Below are 1,269 nucleotides of genomic sequence, written 5' to 3' on the forward strand. Positions count from 1 at the left end.
TGATAATACGACGCTTTTATTCGGTGACGCCGTCTGGTGGATCCAGTTTCTTCGAGACCCTCTACACCGCGCTGCGCCTGATAGTCGCCGTCAAAGTGCTCGCCACCTTCTTTATCGTCAACTTAAGCACCGACACCATGGTACAAGCCCTCAGGGCCATCAAGAGACTCGAAATGTCAATCAATTTCCATTTGCGGGGCGAAGAAGGCGACCGTCACTTCTGGTTCAAGCGCCGTGCGAGGGTAGCCGTTTATGCCGCACTGTTACTGACCCTAGCCGCCTGCCGCGGCGTAGTCGTTCTGGAAGAGACGCGAGATATGTCGAACCGGGCGACCTTCCTCCTGTCAGCGATTTCCGTGATCTTTTGTGTGTACTACGGAGTCGTCGGAACAATGGCTATACGACTGGAGAAGTACATGTGCGTCGTCTTGTCGGGTTATCTCAAGTTTCAGGTTAGTTCCACTATATATATATATATATATATATATATATATATATATATATATATATATATATATATATATATATATATATATATATATATATATCTTTATCTTTGTTAGACACAATATTAATGAGAACTAACAGACAATAACGCCAAGGAAAGTACAGGAGGTGTTATCTGTAGTATTTAGAATATAAATGTGAAGAAAGTAAAGTGAACGAAAAGATGACTTGCCGCCGGCAGGGACCGAACCTGCGACCTTCGAATAACACGTCCGATGCTCTACCACGGAGCTACGGCGGCGGTCATCCTCCCGTCCACTTTCTGGGGTATATATGTTGATTTAAACCAAGGAGTGTTAGTCTCGTTTTTCTTTGTCATCTGTTTGTGTGCATTTTACCGATGTCACGTCCGTGACGGAAATGACGTTAGTGAAGCTTGGTGGTCCCCGGCATAAAACACTTTCGTTTAAAACGTTGACGGGATAAGAGCGACCGTACTTTCCAGATCCTTTCAATGCGAACTATATATCCCTGCTTTAGGTAGACGGCACACAGCACACCCTCTTCAGCGCCCACGTGACCGGTGAAACGAGACACGTGGTGCGAGCCATCGAGAGGCTCCGCACGAGCCTGGCAGCCGTGACGACGATTGTCCGGCGGGTGGACAAGCGCCTGCGTCTAGCCGTGGTCGTCAACTTTCTGTGTTCGGCGATCGCCGTGTGTGTAGTGGTGCACGCCGCGTTCGATACGCGGACCACCTCACGCAAGCTGGTCTTCACGGCGCTGTACGCTGTGTTCACCACTGTGGCCGTGGTGGACGCG

At 48.9% G+C, this 1,269-nt stretch overlaps 1 non-coding gene across 1 annotated transcript; it reads right to left on the bottom strand.

The window, feature by feature from the left end:
* Nucleotides 1-676: 676 nt before the first annotated feature.
* Nucleotides 677-748, bottom strand: Trnat-ugu (transfer RNA threonine (anticodon UGU)). Its single transcript has one exon. It is a non-coding gene; the product is annotated as a tRNA-Thr (tRNA).
* Between the last annotated feature and the right edge of the window lie 521 nt (nucleotides 749-1,269).

Source organism: Rhipicephalus sanguineus, chromosome 8 (assembly GCF_013339695.2).
Source record: "Rhipicephalus sanguineus isolate Rsan-2018 chromosome 8, BIME_Rsan_1.4, whole genome shotgun sequence".
NCBI classification, from domain to species: domain Eukaryota; kingdom Metazoa; phylum Arthropoda; class Arachnida; order Ixodida; family Ixodidae; genus Rhipicephalus; species Rhipicephalus sanguineus.